Source organism: Numenius arquata, chromosome 2 (genome assembly GCF_964106895.1).
Source record: "Numenius arquata chromosome 2, bNumArq3.hap1.1, whole genome shotgun sequence".
Classification (NCBI taxonomy): Eukaryota; Metazoa; Chordata; class Aves; order Charadriiformes; family Scolopacidae; genus Numenius; species Numenius arquata.
This window is the reverse complement of record NC_133577.1, coordinates 73,317,444-73,335,695: the sequence shown is the minus strand read 5'-3', so window position 1 is coordinate 73,335,695 and position 18,252 is coordinate 73,317,444. Positions and strand designations below refer to the sequence as shown.

The window sequence follows — 18,252 nt, the reverse complement described above, 5'->3', positions numbered from 1 at the left end:
TCATGCTGTTTTGCACACTTGCAGTACTCATATTAGAGCTCTTTGCCTGTGAAAGCATTGCAGCCCACATTTCACACTTATACTAATTTAGGCTTTACCACTGGATCCATTCCATATCGCAATTAAAAGCTACTCTAGTGCACAGCATTTCAAGAAAGATGCACCTTTAACATTTAAGGATATCGTATCTTGCTGCAGGAAGTCAGATCTTCAATGAAATCTATTCTGCTTTGATTAATAATTGATGACATTTTTGCATAGGAAAGTAAAAAAAAAAAAAAAAGAGACACTCTTTCTATTGATCTGAGAGACTCAAGTAAATGAAACAGATGAACAATTTTACCTACATTTGTTAACTATTGATATGACGGCGACACTGAGCAGAGGCTACTTCACAATATACACAAATCTAAGGCTGAAAATAGAGAAAGTCTTAACCTGCATGTTCAATTTATTTGAAAACTTATTTTGATGTTGAACAGACAAAGAACCTGTGTATACCGACAGTTCAAGGTTATGCATATCTTACCCGAGTATTGCAATGCTGTTAACAGACGAGAAGCAGTGGAGACTGTGCAGGCATTTAAATGACTGAAAGAATTGTAGAGACTTGGTGGTAGATCTTGAGCTGGGGAATAAAATCATTTAGAAAGTACAGTTGATTAGTCTGACCTCATGTTGGAGGAAATAATAATCAAGATGCAGAAATGAATGGAGGCAAAAGGCAATGTGATTTTAGGAAAGACAGATTGCATCAGACTGAACTTGTTTGGATATCTGCATGCCTTGATCAGGGAAGACAGTAGATATAATCTATGTGGGCTTCGGTTACGTTCAAGCAAGGCTCACATGGGAAGCTCTCAGTGGATCTGGAGAAGCCATGTGGGTTGTGTTGTGTTTTGTTTTGTTTTTAATTAAATGCCCTTGTTCCAGTTCATGCCAATAGGAGATTAGTCCTCTTCCACTTTCAACAGATTTCACTGAGTTTGCAGGTTGAGAGTCTGAGCACTGACAAAGACAGAGGATCTTCTCCAAGCAGAAGCTGCCGTGGCTTCCCTGTGGCTGACAGCAGACCCAGTGGACCAAAGCAGGACCTGGTGGCTGGCACCACAGGGCCACAATGTCACCCTCCACTCCTCCACAAACCTAGGAGCTGGTGGAAGATTTGCCCAGGTAAGGACCATTAGTTTGCTGCATTTGACTTGCAGGAGAGGTTTCAGAGCCAAGGCGAGGGGATTATAATTAACCAGCAAGGACACACTGGGAGGGCATTTCCAAGCAATGAATATTTAATTAGAGGAGCTGAGAGTCAGAGGCAGTCCATAAAATAAGACTGATGAGTCATTGACTGTCAGTCTGTGCCTTCCCGGTGCATCAATATTTCTATTGGAAGGTCATGAAATTAAAAATATTACTGGGTCAAATTTAGCCCCAGAAGTTTTGAAAAAAAGTCAGAGCAGTGGAATTATTTCCATGAGATTATTTTCTCTTCCCAGCTGCATTTAGCTAGTAGCAAGTACTGCTGTTGTCCAATGTTTCTGGTCCTGTCGCTTCTTCCCAAGCTCAGACTCTCCTTTCAGACCAAGTGCCCTGTGTTTGAGAACGGCTAATTTAGCGTATGTGAACATTTATAAACATGCCTTCCTAAAAAAAAAAATGCCATTCACACAGCTCTACCTAACCAGAATACAAAAAGGAGTAAGTCTCATGTGAGAGACATTGGGTACTGCCAGGGGGGTGGCAAGTCAATACCATCAAGATGATGAACAACGACAACAAATCAAACTGGCCAGAAGCACCGGCCCCTTTGAGGCTTTTGTTTCTTGTATTTCTATGTCACGCTCATACCTACTGCAACACGTCAATGGTAGAAAGCAAAACAGCAAGCAGATTTAAATACATAAAATGAGTTTGGTATATAAAAAACAGTTAAAGTTGACATTGCTCAAATAAGAAGTGAATACATTCAGATAACTTGTATTTATCTTTGACTACCACACTGCATGGGCCAGAGCTGGAAAACAAAAGCAATAGTCTCCTTTCCCTTGACAGATCAGTGGAAAGGGCAGGTATCAGCACCAGCAACAGATAAGTTAGACATCCAAAGATTGTCATGTTTTGACACACAATGTTTTCTTTTATGGTGGATGGTTTTAGCCTGCAGCTTTATACCTAAGAAATTATTCTGGGCAGAGACGCCTGGGCGTGCACGAGTCACTCCTAGAAAGACCAATGTCAGGAGAGCTGCCAGGCTGTGCTTTGGTTTCATGGAGTTGGTAAGTCAGTATCTAGTGATTTCTCACATGATTATGGCTAAGGATGTCAAACTAGATTCTCTATCTGTGTCTATGCCAGGGCAGATAAAAGCTAGGCATGTTTCACGTCCTCACCTCCCTACAAATGTAGTTACAATTAATGAGTTAATCCAGTGCCACCAAAATCTATGAGAGTTGTGTATTGATTTTAGTACAGGCAGAATCAGGCTCTACATCATTTTACTGCCTATAATGTACCTTACAAGATAAAGAGTGTAAAAAAAAAAACCAAAAAAAAATCAATGATGAAACCCCTATTGACTCTGGAGGCATGGGAACAAGCCTGTGGTGTGAAAAGCCAGCAGGATTCTCTCTGTCTGGGAAGAGCTAAACAGAATTGCTTTTCACCCAGTAAGCAGTAGAAAAGCAGGATTTCACTGTGGTTATTAGCCTCTTAAAAGCTAAACATACAATTGAATCAATGCTTATATTTTTACAATCTTATACATACAGTGGGGAAAAAAGTCTGTATTCTGATCATAATATTGATGGCTCAACAGCAAAGACCACTGAAATGAAAGGAAAAAAAAAAAGAGGCATTTAAAAATTCATTGGGTGACAGTTGGTACCTTGCCTTTAGGTAGGAATTGCTTCTGCTAAAAAGTGTTTAACAGAGTGAATTAAATCATCATATAGGTTCGTAAAGCACATTCATTGAGGTTGCAATTTGCATGAAGCAGTCTCTTGAAGTAGGTAGCAAAACTTGATAGAGAAAAATCACTTGCTGGGCGTATCCCTGCAGATTACATAGCCTTGGTAGAAGGAAAAGCATTGCTAAAATTCAATCAGTCTTCTTGTCAGCAGGGAATGAGGAAAAAACCTCCCTAGCCACACCTCCAAGTTTAAGCATGTGCAGAAGCTCTGTTCAGGTGGCTGAGAAGCAAATCTGACCCAAATCCTGCCCTTTTAGCAGTTAAAGCCCTTCAGAAAACAAGGCTTCCAGTGACACCAGGGTTTGCCCTCTGGAGGGAGGTAACCTGGGTCTCCTCACCACTTCTGGCTCGATGCAGAGGATAGGAGGCTATGGGACACTTGGGCTGTTGCAGACTGGGGGTAGCAGTGTGGGACCCAGCTTACAGCCAGCCCGGTGTTAGTGAGCCAAAAATGGGGGTGGAGGGTGTTTCATCTTGTTTATCCTATATTCTGTGCAACTAGGACTGGTGCCTCTCTAGCTGCTCATCTGTTGGTGACTGAGAGGGACCCAGCAGTGCACTTAAGCGCATGCTTAGATTTCTCTCTAGTAAATCTGACCCCCAAGTGTGCTGCTGAACCCTACACCCTCGTTTGCATTTCTCTACAAATCCCTCTGCCAGCTGAATGAACCCCTTTTTGTTAGGAGCACTGGATTCAGAAGCAATGGTTTGGACTGGGCTGCTACTCCTGTGGGCTCTCAGAGAGAAGGATGACTCCAGAAGGAGTCACCTCAGAGGGGCTGAGAGCGTAGCAGAAAGTAAATGCTATATGGAAGAGCAAAAGGGATAGTGCACCTCCTTCAAGGAGTGTGACAAAGGGGCACCTTGGGACCCTGTGTGGCACTACTGAGTGATGTCCAATGGCCTTACAAGGCACAAATATACTTACCTTTTCTTATTTTCTAAGGCATACCCCTTTTTCAAACTTGGCTCGCAGTGAAAGGCTTCTACAGTAGCAATGTAATTTTTGAGGATGTAGTCTGAGGCTTCCTTCATCATTTCTGAACGTTTTTTTGTGGAATTACTTGTTCCAAGTATGTGAATGTGGGGAACTGGACGCAGCTCCCTTGAGATGCAGGTTAACGCCTTACTTGGGCACAAGCACAGGGATCCCACTTCACACTCAGAAAGGAGCTGAAGGTGGACATTCACAGTTTGAAGGGTGTCGGGCTTGGCTACAAGAAGCAAAATGTGCTATTCTTTACTCTCTGAAACTGTTTGCAGAGTAGCCAGCAGACACTACCATTTCACAGCAGGCAAGAGCTCATCTCAAGGAGCAAGCAACTCCAGTGAGTTATTTCTAGGAAAAACTATTTTTTTAAAACACTGATTAAAAGCATATTTGCATTCCTAAAACTAACTCATCCTAAAGATCGGGGGAAAAAACCAACTGCCATAGATAGAAAACTCTGACAATGCTGTTGCAGAACAAAACCAGATAGTATGAGCAATTAAATGATCATTATTTCAGTTACTGGCTTTCCTTCCTGATAAGCGTGGGAAGCAGTGGTAAAACATCTGCCTTGTACAGTGCTGTGCTACACAACTTGGAAATGCCTTCAGTAGAAGCGCGCAGTGATTTGTACTGAGTGGGTACCCACGAACTGCAATAAAATAAATACTGAGTGGCAGAAAAGGAAAGTTGATGATTTTTTTTCATATTACCACCCTACTCCATACATATTCTCCCCTTTTGAAAGGGTTGTTTCAGGTCAGGGCTGGCTCGGAGATTCCATGTTGCATGAAGTAGTTGAGACCATGGGCAAGATGCCACATGGCTTTGCAGCCCCTACCTCAGGTTCCTGTGTGAGCATGTCTTCTCTTGAGTCTGTTTGTCTGTGACACATGCAGTTGTGAGTTAGATGTGTTCTGAACTGCCAGCAGAGACCTTCCTCTTTGTAGTTTTGGCAGGGAGGAAGGCAGCCCTCTGCACCACACGCGACTCTCTGGGGGAGCCTTTGCAGCCATTGTGCACGTCAGCCTTGTGGCTGGTCCCACGCTCCCATGGCTCCCTGGAGAATGGTTCCAACATGCCTGCAAAAGATCCTCCAAGACATGATACCAGGACCCTTGTTGGTCATAGAAGGCAGAATGGAGTTGTAAGAGACCCTCCGGAGAGCTGCCCTGTGTTCATGGAGGCACGAAGGGCTGTGGATCCCTCATGGTCCATGCTGATATTAGGAAAGGGCTGCAATCTGCAGAGTGACCCCAGGTATCCACTTTACTTCCAGGCCCACAGGTCCCCCCAAAATCCTCCTACCATGCAGCCTCTCTCCAGATGGTGTCCTCTGGCAAAACTCCTTGGGTGAGTCGGTATGTGGTCAGAAACGTGTTGCTTCAGGCTTCAGTGCTGAAATTCACCATGAACAAGGTGCCACTGCTTCTTCCATCTGTGTGGTTCACCTGTGGCAAAGCCCAAGGACATTTAACACCAGTGGTGACGCCTTAATTTAGCTAAGGAATGCATGTAAGTGCTCTCTGTAGCAGCTGCTCCCGGTAATAGTTACCGTGCCCTTAGGGATCAGTCCATACCCAACGCCTTGGTTGGTTGTGTTACCAGCAGCAGCACACACAAGCTGTCCCAGAAGACCAGGGATGCTGAGCAACCTGGAGCAAGCACCTTTCCCCAGCTGCTCTGTCACAAGGCCAGAGCACATGATTTTCAGTTTGCCTGGCACCGCTTTACGTTTCTTGGGAAGTTTTCTTCACTGTGCCAATGGAGCCTCACACTGCAGCAGAAAGGAAAAAAAAAAAAGACCCACAGTTTTACAGCAGCTACAGGGAAGAGGCTGTTCCATTCTCCTCAGCTGTGCCCCACTCTGGTGTGTTGACTCAATGAGATGGATGAAGAAAAGGCAAGACAGCAGATGGGATTCAGTGCTACATAGCACATACAGCTAATGGAGGGAAGACGGCTTTCGGAACAAGAAAAGCTGAGATGATTATAGGACTTGGCGTGTGCAAAGGAAGGCAGTAGCAAGAGGGGATAGAGGGATGGAAGAAGAAAAAGAGGCAGTAACCAGGACATGAAATGCTGCAGGACTGGACAAGGCTTTTAGTTATAGGAGTAGAGAGAAGAGGCGACACATCAGAGCTGTGCTGAAAGAAACCTTAAGCTCTGGAGACAAATGCAGAAATTCCCAGAGGACTGGCTGGTAGTCCTTGCGGACTGGTAGGTGCTGCACTGCTAGATGCTCCACAAACTCATCACAAGGCAAGGTCTGCCCCAAAGGGCACAGCAAGTTTTCTTTGGTTACTCCTTGATACCACTTGCTGCACAGCTTGGTATCTCTCCCTGCACTGCAGCAAAGAAGCTGTGCTCACCCTCAAGCCCAGGCAGAGAAGACCTTAGAGAAAAACCAATGTTTCCCTCCACAGCAAAGAGAAAGGGGCATTGCACTAGTGGATGCTGGTGTTGTGATCCACACCAAGACAAAAACCTCTTGGTGCAGCACAGTAAGGTTGCTGGAGCAGCCCGAGCGAAAAGATGAGACTGGTTTTGGTGTGGGGGGCCCTGGGCAGCAGGTCGCTTTGGAGAGGGAGCAGTGGCCTCCAGCAACGAGGTGCCAAACAATCACTGCTGCTCTTTCCAGATGCTGGAGGGGGAAAAAAAGCCTTTGAGTGAAGAGTTAATTATAGGGATTGTATTCCATTTCCTACAATTAAGGGAACCCATCTGTAGAGATTTTAATTAATGGAGATCTTATGGGGAGTTTCAGTTTGGCTGGAGGGTCTCACTGGGTGTACTCTGTCTCCTTGGTATTTTCTGTAATTGTGCAGCCATTAGCATTTGCCATTAAAGACAATGTTAGATGGCAATAAATAAGGAATGGACAATACAATGATTTTCATACATAGCAGATGTACATATTTGCCTCTTCCCCTGACTCCCACCATCTCGCCCAAATTAATACAACCACTAGCTATAAAAGTCTTTTTTTTTCCTTAAAAAAAAAGGGTGGATGGTACAATTCATGTGCATGAAGCCATTTTCTAAAAATGAAATGAGGACATTTCATCCTGTATAATATACGAAATATAAACAGGCATAGGAAAGAAAAGGGATTTATTTGGATCAATCTAAAGCATTTTCATTTAATTGTTTTTTTATGTGTTACATTTAAAACTTATCAACATTTCTACTGAATGGTTTTTCCCAGCTTCCTTTAGACATAGCCCCTATTCTGACATCGGCTAATTTTTTTCTCAGTTTAGCCTACTGAGTTTCTCCTAAAAGCACCTCAAAACTAACGGTCCCAAGAGAAACAAACGTAGTTTAAATTACATACGTCATGCTTAGTATGTGCTTAAGACACCCCAATGCATTGATGTTTGTGCAGCCATGAGGAGCACAGAGCCAAAAGCCCAAATCACTGGGCATCTTGCCGTCAGGGGGCTTTGGATCTGACCTATACTCATTCCTTCGCTCACAAACTGCCCGAGAAGTCCCACACTGCTAGCTCCTGCTGTAAACTACTTAGGTTTTGCTTTGTCTGAACTAATTATTCCTCATGCCCTGGTTCCCCAGACACAGCTGAGCGTCCTTGCAGCTGGCTGAGGGCTGGGAGCTGACAGGCTTGCTGGCCAGGAAGGGCTGGTAAAGCCCTGGTGTGAAGAGGGAGAGACTGAGCCCTCCTGGCCCACCTTGCCTGCCAAACAAAGCCCTAACATAAAGTCCGAGGAAGGTGACTAACTGAAGGCTGACCCAGGTCAACCAGGCATGACTCCACTAGGCTCTACTTCCAGCTTCATCCTGCCTGACCTTAAGACAGCAATGAGGGTCCTGGAGTGAAACCCCTGGAAAGCAATGGAGCCAGCAGCTCTGTGGTTTCTAGGCCCTGCCTGTTGAACGCCACGGTGCATGTTCATCCATGTTGCAGCCCAATCCAGACAGCATCCCTCCTGGGCCCAATCCTCAGCAGTGTGGATGAGGCTGCTCTCACAAGGAGGGTCACGGAGCCAGAGGAGGCCACTGCCCAGTGCTGTGAGCTGAAGGCAGCTCCTCAAATCTCTTGGAGAGTGTGAGATGGTCCCACAGATGCAGTTGGAGAAGTGTCTTCACTTCTATGTAGGTGTCTTCATTTTCCTGCTGCCTGGATTTCACTTCAGTTCCTTCTACTTTTTCCCCATTTTCAGAGACCATTTTTCATTTGCTGTCTTTAATGAGACATTCAGTTTCACAGCAATATCCAACTCATCAATCTTTTCTCTTCAAGAGCACTGCTGCTTTTATTGATCCTCTATCCCTTTTATTATATACAAGGCTATACACAGACACTCATATGTATGTGTGTATACAGCAGATTCCTTTCCTTTTGTCGGTCTTTTTGTTCTTTGCTGTGTTTGTTTGTAACATTTTTGTAATTACATGGCCATTGATTACCTTATTGATTTATTGGGCCCTGAGTGATCTCTCCTGTTGCAGCTGCTTGAATTTTCCTGGTTGCTCCTAACACCCTCTCTTCTCATAGATGTCCCTCAGGAATAATATTAACCAGCTTTCCTGCCATTCCCTTTCTCCTGCCGCTCCTGCTCATTAGCTGTCCAGTGGGATCTACCCACCCATGAACAGTTTTCTGGTAAAACGTGCTCTGCAGCAGTGAAGTATATCCATTCTGACCTTTGGAGAGTTAGCCTGAGTCAAAGTTGAGGTCTAACTAACCTCAGATTAACGTTTAAGAGGCTTGGTAATGTATACCCTCCTAACGAGGTCTGCCATGTTGCTCAGACCCCCGGCAGACACCTCTGCCTCCTCTCCTCTTCATGCTTATTGGGCTCCCAGTGCAATCTTTCCCAAATTTTCAAAGCCAAAAACCTTTACATATTGGCTATTCTCCACCTCAATGCCTGGAACAAGCCACCGTCGCCTTTACCACTCAGCCAAGTGTTACTGAAAATGTGGTAGATATAGACAATCTGCTATGCAAACCAGCAGGCCTTTGGGAGTTTGAGGCACTGAGTAATGCGGCTTCTCCTGTGGGAGTGGTGCAGAAAAACAAACCAGCTGTCTGGATTGAAATCACAAGCCATTAACAGCAGTTTCAATTAGCCAGAACACAATTTTATAAATATTTGAGAATTACACCCTACCTTTTTTCACATGTAGAGCGGCAACCCATGAGAGACCTCTCCCTAGATCAGAGGGACATTGTCTGAGGGAATCCTGAAGGTCAAGGGTTCAAGAGATATTTCAAAAATTATCTTCTTAATTAGAAGCAGCACAGCCTACTCTGCTGTGTGCAGACAGGCACGGGAACTACAGGCAGAAATCAGTGAGGGAGATTGGAGGGAAACTCTGGGAGCAGGTCCTCGTCGTAAGGCACAGCGCAGCAGGGATTCCAGTGGGAGGAGATCCCACCCCTGGCTGCCTCCAGCATCCAGTGGAGACGCCACACTCATCAGACTGCAGTTATCATTGGAGAAAAAGAGGACCCATTCATCTGTATTTCTCCTGGGAGAAGGGACTGTTTTGTATACGAGTGCCCTTGCATACAAGGGAAGATCTCTTTGGGTGGGTGGGTGGGTGACCTGGGTTTCCTTTTTGGGTCACTGGAGGCTGAAAGAAACTTACAGATTGTAATCGTTGCCACGTTAAAACACATCATGTCGTGATAGCTGTAGAGACAGAAACCCACCCCAGATCATCTGATAAAAATAGCTAAGATACATGGGGAATGGAATCCACCACCACCTCAGTGAAGCCACAGGAATCTCTTTCCATTGTAAATACACTCCATACGATGGTGCCAGCTCTCGCAGGAGCGATAGCAAAGCATAAATCACACTAACTAGTAACAGGGCCCACCAGACAATGCAAAATGCCTAGAAATTGAGGCTTGGCTCTCCACACAGAGAGCTGTGCCTAAACTTGGAGCATTTTCTAGGGCAGCCAGAGGCGAGACTCAAGCCTCTGCTCAGATGATGGGGAGGAGGACCTAAACCTGGGTTACAGTCTACACAGATAAACCCACACACCTGCGTATTTTCTTGCTAGCTCTTTTCTGGGGAGATTATAAGTGCTCAGTGTGTCTAACGGCCGAAGCCCAGATAAAGAGAATACTACTTTGAATTTGGACATGAACTCCAGACCCATGATACTTGCAGGAAAGAGGTTATTGTATCAGTTTCAGATGAGAAATAATTCAGTCAAACCTGATACTCTGACTACATTTTGCTGTCATTAATTATTTAGAAACTGTCTAAATCTGGATTTAGATCCTGAGGTTGGGTATGCAAATTTGGAAATCTTGGCATATGAAACATCTCCCAGGGCTTCATTTTTGTCACGATTTTCCACATACGTTAATGAGAGCAGTAAGAGGAGAGCGACTCCGCTCGCCAGTGCATGCTCTACCTGCCCACTGATTCCAAGGGACGTGCGCACGCAGCCTTGAGAATCAGCCCAGGATTTTCTATTGGTGGTAGTAAACTGTGAATTAAATGAGAGTCCATCAAGCAGTGCTGTTGTCATTTCAAAATTGCATTATTCTTTATCAGGATCCACAAATACATGTTTGATTAGGGCTGTAAGCACACGACAAAATGCCTTGCAGTGCAAATGCTACACAGTCATAAAGATAACATTGCAATAATTTTTCTTCTGTCTACAGACTTTGTTACTTTGGGTGACGTTTTATGGTACGGAGCATAAAACTGTAATAAATCCTTCAGATACTACCTTCAAACACGTACTAAGGTAAATTTTCCTTTACCAATTGTGAGTTAATCTTTTTTACATGTCCACTCAACACTTTTGTCCTTAAGCCGGAGGATTAAACCAGTGCTTTCCAAAGTGTGACCATTTACAGGCTCTAAGTCTTGCCTGGAGACCACAAAGAGCCCTGTGAATGGCAGCTGTACCCCAGCGAGCCAGCCATTTGCTCAAGCTGGGGGGCAGCTACAAGGAATTAAGGAATGGTCCTGAATCCTCCCTATGGTGACTTGGAGCACAGCAGGACAGGCAAGATTGCCTGACTGCAAAGATGTGTGTGCTGCCCTGCAAGTGGCTTTCGTTGTGCAGCCCCTCAGCTCGATGCTCCCCAAGTTACCCATGAGCTAAGCTGGATGACAAAGCTATTGAACTTCATCAAAACACTTGGTAGGCACCCAACACCACAGTGTTAGCACCTAAAATCACAGCTTGTTTAGCCTCAACTTGTGTGCGACACAGAGAAAAAGCCTCTCGTGAGCTCCAGCTTCTCATGCAAGCAACAGGAGCCACGGCAGAGGAGGGGTCCCTTCCCCAGTAAGTGCTGTAACTAGTAGCATTTGATGTCACAAATGAAATCAAGGCCGGATTGAGCTAAGCACAAAAAAACCCAAAATACACATATGCAAATACTTTGCATAAGGTGAGCCACTTTCTTTAGCCCCCAGACATGCTTTGCCGAGTTGGCCAAGTGCACAAGGGAAGGACCCAGAAGGGGAGTGGCTCCACAGCCCTGTAAAAAGGAGGGAAACTGGATGTACTAACCCATAACACTCTTCCCTGGAGGGGCTGGTAGTAGAACTGGGACCAAAATCATCAAAATCCCCAACCTCTTGGAAACCAAAGCCATATGCCCTGTAAGTATTTCAGAACATTGTAACGTTGTGTAATACCTAAAATACCTGAAGAGGATCATTTCTTCCCCTTTCACCCCCTCAAAAAAGGCTTATTTTATAAAAGAACTAATTATCCAGTTAGTCAAGACACAATGGATGCTAAATTTATCCATGGACCCTCATCTGCTAACACACTTCAATTTCTTATCTGATTTTTTGCTTCTTTCCTTCAGCAGGCTACTTACCTTATACCAATCCCTTTAATTTTCCTTCTTCCCTCTCTAAACTTTCTGTAAAATCCTTCCCTACTTCCATCATCTTCCATCCATTTGCCAAGGTTCCTTGAAAAGCCCTGCTCTTGCGTGTGTAGCAGTCACCCTGAGGTCTGAATGCAATATTAATGCTGTTTGCTGGGTCAAGCTGTTCCTCAGATCAGTTTCTATCTACCACCAGATAAAGCTGACTTTGCTTAAAAATATTCCTAATGTGGACAGGGTAAAAGGCACTTGAGAAACACATATAACCCAGGTAATTAAAGACCTTGTGATGACCACATGGTCCGAAGCTCCAGAAAGCCAAACAGACCTGAGGAAAATCCTCCCTCTCTGTAATTGCTGACTATAAATTGTTCTTTTATTAATTATTTATGTGCTTACCAGCTACCCCCAGTCAGAGTAATCACAGTTAACAAGATTACCTTCTCGTGCTAGGTGTAATTAGCAGAGATAAGAAAATCAGAGAAAAGTATAATTTACCTGGCATTAGGTGCATAAGCTTCTACTAACTGCAGGTCCTCAGACGTGATCCCGCACATTGGCTACACTTTGGCATTTTGCAGCTCTTTTGTAAGACCTTCAGATTGGGAAATTTGCACCAAGACAAAGAAAGCAAAGCAGCAGCATCCTGAAGAGAGAAGCTCCTTTTGGGCATCTATTCCACTTTCTGTTCTGCAGAAGGTTTTGTAAAAAAATATTGAAATCAACTCTATTTGCATTTTTAAAGTTAATACTGAGTTAATTTTGCATTTGTGGTACACACAGTTCAAAAATTCAAAACCAGGAGCTTAGATCCCTTGAAATCAACATTGAAATAATCTCTCTACATCTGCTTAAGATTTCCCTGTGGTTTTTTTGATCAATGTAAACTTCCACTCCACCCAGAAATTTTCACCACCTTTGAAATTTTGAATTTCTGAAAAAAAAAAAAATGCAATAAACAATTGAGTTGAAAGCTGAGGCAATGGTTATGGTGTAAGAATTTTGTTTGCTTGGTCCTTTAAGGGAAGGAACTCTTGCCCAAACAACACTTTTCTATTGGAAATAAGGAGCACAAGGGAGAGAGAGGAGGTTCTCTTTCTATTCTGCTTCTTCTAATCTAATCTAATCTAATCTAATCTAATCAGAAGAACCCAGCTATGCTAGCAAGAGTTTGTGCATGAAGGCCTCAGGAATGGGCAGAGACATACCTGAGGTTTCTTGGCAGGTCTGTGATAGAGAGGAGACAAGAAGCCAAATCTTGGCGGTCCCAGCTCCATGCTCTGGTCGCCAGGGTCCCCAGGGAACCGAGACAGCTCAGTAAATGCTTCAGGTAGGGAAAAGATTGACTCTGTATTTGAAAACCAATTTTAAAGTACTCTTTAGGTGAAGTGTATTTAAAAAGACTACGTATGCTTATGCAGTCAAGCACACTGGGCAGCATTCCTGAAAAGCAACTTTTAGAGTAATAGGGAAGATTTGGTTTCTGATTTGGAAAAACACAGTGGTTATCATTGCATCAATACAGCAATTCTACCATTTCTATGTATTTCTCCTTCCCTGACTGCTAGCAGAACATTTTGGATGACTAAAACCTATTTTTTCCTTCTCAAACCCAAAGTTCTCACTGAAGGGTAACCTTAAACTGCCCTAAGATGATGACCTGGCACTTTTTTTCCTCTGCAGGCCGCACCCAGCGGCTGCCCTTGCTCCCTGCGAGGCGGTGGGCTCCCCCCAGCCCCTCCGGACGGACGGACCCCGCCGCAGCTCCGCGCTCGCAGCGCCATCTACGGACCGAGAGCAGCACGGCAGCCAGAAGAGCGGGCCGGCGGGAAAGGGGAATGGGGAAATATTCCTCCTCAAGCTGCAGTTTGCTCCTGAGGGCACAGGAAGAGAAGCAAAGCTATAAGGCAAGCCCTCGAAGGGCAATTTAGGTGTCGCACGCGTGTGCAAGGGAGCTGATGCCATGCCACTGTGCAAACCACAGCACACAGGGAATCATAGAATGGTCTAGGTTGGAAGAGACATTAAAGATCATCTAGTTCCATGGGCAGGGACACCCCTCACTAGACCAGGTTGCTCAAAGCCCCATCCAGCCTGGTCTTGAACACCTCCAGGGATGGGGCATCCACAGCTTCCCTGGCCAACCTGTTCCAGGGTCCCACCACCCTCACAGTAAAGAATTTCTTCCTAATATGTAACCTAAATCTCCCCTTTTTCAGTTTAAAAACCCTACCCCTCATCCTATCACTACATGCTCTTGTAAGAAGCCCCCCTCAGATATTGGAAGGCCACAATAAGACCTCCCCAGAGCCTTCTCTTCTCCAGGCTGATCAACCCCAACTCTCTCAACCTGTCTTCATAGGGGAGGTGCTCCAGCCCTCTGATCATCTTCATGGCCCTCCTCTAGACCCTCTCCAACAGGTCTGTGTCCTTCCTGTGCTAAGGGCTCCAGAGCTGGACACAGTACTCCAGGTGAGGCCTCACCAGAGGTAATGGACCACCAGAGCAGAGGAGGAGAATCACAAGTGTGCCCCTCCAGGCACTTACACTTGTATAGCTTGTAACATACATAAATGATGCATTTTTTCCTTCCATCTGATACTCAAAAAAATGAGCGAGTTGCTCTGACTTTAAAGTTTCAGTAAATAAGAAAAACTGCTTCAAGTACATGTACGACACAGCACGTTTTAGTCCACCACAAAATTTTAAAGTATACTTTTAAAATAATAAAAGCTCTCAAAGCTTAATAAATAGGCAAACCCAGTAGTTTTACTTAAAACGTACATCAAGAACTTGAAGAGGGTTTGGTTTTTTACCTTTGAGCACCACTTTCAGTAGCACAAACCACCTGTAAATACAGGGATACAATTATCCGGGCACTTGTGGAAGACTGAGGGGCTCCCGACCACGACCACCACCCAGGGGAGCAGCGCAGGCACCCGGCTGCAGTAAACACCTGTATTGCAGCTCACTGTGGCCCAGCACAGACAGGACTGCTAACTTGCAGAAAGGTTCATGTAAATGACACTTTTCTTCAACAGAAGCCAGTCAACTATGTCACTAAGCCCAGCCCAAAACTAATTTCTAACGGACAGGTACCCCTCATTCCAAATAGGCCCAGGATCCCCTCAGCGGGGCCTTTGCAGGTTTGCTCTCCATTTAACTCCTTTCATTCCCTTCCTTTCAGAAAGATCTGTAAGCAGGTAGCACCAGTACGACCCAGGCCATGCAAGCTCTTTTGGAAACACTCACAGAATCACAGAACGATATGGGGTTGGGAAGGGACCTCTGGAGATCATCTAGTCCAACCCCCCTGCCAAAGCAGGTCCACGCAGAGCAGGTTGCACAGGAATGTGTCCAGGAGGGGTTTGAATGTCTCCTGAGACGGAGACTCCACCACCTCTCTGAGCAGCCTGTTCCAGAGCTCTGCCACCTTCAAAGTGAAGAAGTTCCTCCTCATGTTTAGATGGAACTTCCCATGTGCAAGTTTTTGCCCACTTCCTCTTGTCCTGGAAGCTTAAAGACACTTGAATTACCTTTGTTTTTCATGACAAATACCAGCTAGAGTTGTCCCCTGCTCGTTTCCAGAATAGATTCTCCTGGGGTCTGGTTTCCAAGAAGCCTCAGTCTGCAACACTCCTCTCGCCATCCCCTACCAGCTCAGGGAAGGGCCAGCTAAATCCCTCAGGAACAGAGCTTTTTTGATGGATACTTTAAGCTCCGTTTCTGGAGGAGAGGTCTAATAAGAAACAATATCTTGGCCCTTATCCATCCTGGGCTAAGAAAACATGCCCAACTCCTTGAAAATCACAAGGTGGGTAGTGGGCTTGTGGGGAGAAAACCTCTACATGTTATAATGCTTTTGGATAATTTTTCTGTGCAGCCAAAACCTCAGCCTTTTTTTATTTACTTTTGTGGTCACAGCAAGTACTGGTGGGAGGGAAGAATATGAAGCAAAGGGCTTTTATCAACTTACAAGTAGTCAGAAGGCAACTTCTCCCCTCTCTCACACTGACCCACTTACAGTTTCTTCCACTGCAGTCCTGACACCAGCACACCAGTGAAACAGCATCTTCATCACAGATTTTCCTTTGCTAATCTAAGGACTTGCCTGCACCAAAAAGAAGAATCCTCTTTTTAGCATTTAAGGAAGGGGGGGAAGCCACTTACCATAGAAATTAACACCTTGGGAAACTTCTTTCACCTACTGAACTTCCAGACTGCTTGGGAGAAAGGTGATATTTAAGCATATGTTCTTACCTCAATGAAGCTTCATAGCCTATTCATTCAGAACAGCTAGGTGGAATATTTCATTTAGATGGTCTGATTTCTTTTTAGTATGTCAGCAGAAAAAAATCCAATACGATCTTGTCTTGACAGAAAAAAAAACCCCACTTCCTAAAACAGTGTAGGCCTATAGCCTCCCCTTCCCCCCCAACTACTTAAATGAACAGAATTGTTTATTCGACTGATTACATATGTCCCTAGGAGACCTCTCCATTCTACTTGGACTGATCCGTGGAAAATACTTAGCATCTGCTTCTCCATTCTCACTTGAAGATTTTATTCTTTTTTTCTTCAAGGTCAGTCAAATATTCTCTGGTTCAAGACAGTAAGCACGCCTGTATCTTCTTAGTAGTACTTTTTGATTTTGCCATTTTATCCAAATCAGTATGCAGAGATATTTACATTAACTATTAGAGAGAGTCTAAAATCTAGGAACAGGCAGAAACCATGGCAGTTTATTCTGCAGCAAGTTCCCTGCTGCGTATGTTGTCAACCCACAAATCCGGTCTGAATTTTAAACTGACACACAGAAGTGTCCCATGACATGGGAAGTCACCCATGTGATAACTAAGAACAACTCTTCCCACATGAGAATTAATTTGTGCACCCACTCAAGTAGGTAATCGACCTACTTATATGTAAAAATGTAGTAATTCAGGCTGCTTCTTCAGAGACAACTTCTCTAAACATCTGAGGCAGTATGGACTGAGTAGTCAGCAAACCCCACGTGTTTTTAGAAATCAACATCCTCAAAGAGCAGCAAATTAGCTGCAGTGCATGAAAGATGACTGGACTATCAAGCAAATTGCAATTGTAGCCAAAAAATAGAATCCCTAGATCTTGAAGAAACACTTAAATAGATTGGTGAAAAACATTCAATGATAGGAATACATACCTGCAAACAATTTCAACAAAAAGGCCTGAATAATTTGGATAAAGTTTTGCTTCAGTATCATGAAACTTGAAGTGAAACTTAATACGGTTCACTGTTGGTGGCTTCCAGATTAAGTCTAAAAATTACATTTCCCTTCTTTTTTCCCCAAAACATTTTTGTTTTGAAATATGTACAGGAGCAATAGCATACACAAAAGACAGAAGTATGCATCTATATATACAATTTTCTTTTATTAACAAGGTATGTCATTACTGAACAAGGCAACTGCGAAATACAAGGACTGGACATATACAGGAAAATTTTACAACTTGACAAAAAATTGGCATATGACTTATATACAGATGTGATTAATAAAGGTTACAACTCTACTGTATTTGATTAAACACAGTCCTAAGCACTTACATTATGAAAATATGAAGTTGATCATACAGAGGTCAAGTTCTGGAATCTAAAAATAATAACAATTTAAAAACTTCAAAACCCTCTATGTCCATCCATTTTACAGAACATCACTACGGCTTTTCCTACTACCATATACATGAAAGATTATCAAAAATATATTGATGGGTCTATCGCTAATCATGAATGTTTATATTTACATTAAGTTAGCAAATTCTTCACCAAATACTTTATATACAAAACTCAATTTGCCCTTTGTGAAAGAGTCATTAAAAAGTTAAAAACCATAGAAATGCCAGTTAGAAATAATGCATTCCAAAAATTGGACTTGTTTACAACAACTGAGAACAACTGAAAATAATTTATGAAAAGGTATGTCATTTTAGTACACGTACTCTCACAACACTTTAGTTTCAATAAAGAGTAGCAGGAATTTTGTCCTGTGTGTTCTTTGAGTGGTACCTTCTCTTCCAATAATGCTGCAAGAAAAAAAGAAAAAAAAAATTATTCTTAAGCAGTTTGTCATGAGTCTTTGAAGAAGGCAGAAATAATTCAAGGGACCAATATTCTTTCCCCCCTTCTCAGTGCAGGAAGCCCTGTCCCCATTTGTATTGGCCCAAACACTCAGAATTCTTATTTCTTACTCCTTAGAGGCTGAAAGGGGAAGAAAAAAAAAAAAAAAAGAAAAATTAAAAGAGAAACCCAACAACCTCTGTATTTTAGCGCTATTCAGAAGGTGCACATCCTTCTGCCAGCAGTTTTTATGAGTATGATCTTGGCTGATTTTTGTATTTGACTATAATGCTTTGCAGCATGCTTTGAACACCCTTAACAAAATCAGTCTTCTCTGCCAAACTATAAAC

The 18,252-nt window shown here is 43.7% G+C and overlaps 1 protein-coding gene across 1 annotated transcript in view; it reads right to left on the bottom strand.

The window, feature by feature from the left end:
- Positions 1–17,201: 17,201 nt before the first annotated feature.
- The window catches only part of CRY1 (cryptochrome circadian regulator 1), a 38,232-nt gene continuing 37,181 nt past the window's right edge, over positions 17,202–18,252 (bottom strand). Inside the window, exon 14 of the mRNA XM_074169129.1 lies at positions 17,202–17,868. The gene's annotated coding sequence lies outside the window, so the exon portion shown is untranslated. The remainder of the gene's footprint in view (positions 17,869–18,252) is intronic.